A 276-nucleotide genomic window follows, 5' to 3' on the forward strand; every position below is an offset into this window, starting at 1 on the left:
GAATATATTTTTAGCATTCAAATATTGTATAATTAAATGTTATTTATTTGATTATGTTTTAGCTAATAATCATTGTATAAAAATAACTCATAAATTAAAAACACATTAAGTTAGGATTTGACGGATATTTTTTTCTGATAATTTTAATCAAAATAATAAAAAATTCGCATTACTAAGAAAACACATGTTATCCATGCATTCGCATAGTTAAAACGCGCATATTACTCATACATTCATATTTTTAAGAATATACATCTTACTTGTGTATTTGCATGT

Source organism: Lupinus angustifolius, chromosome LG08 (genome assembly GCF_001865875.1).
Source record: "Lupinus angustifolius cultivar Tanjil chromosome LG08, LupAngTanjil_v1.0, whole genome shotgun sequence".
NCBI lineage: Eukaryota > Viridiplantae > Streptophyta > Magnoliopsida > Fabales > Fabaceae > Lupinus > Lupinus angustifolius.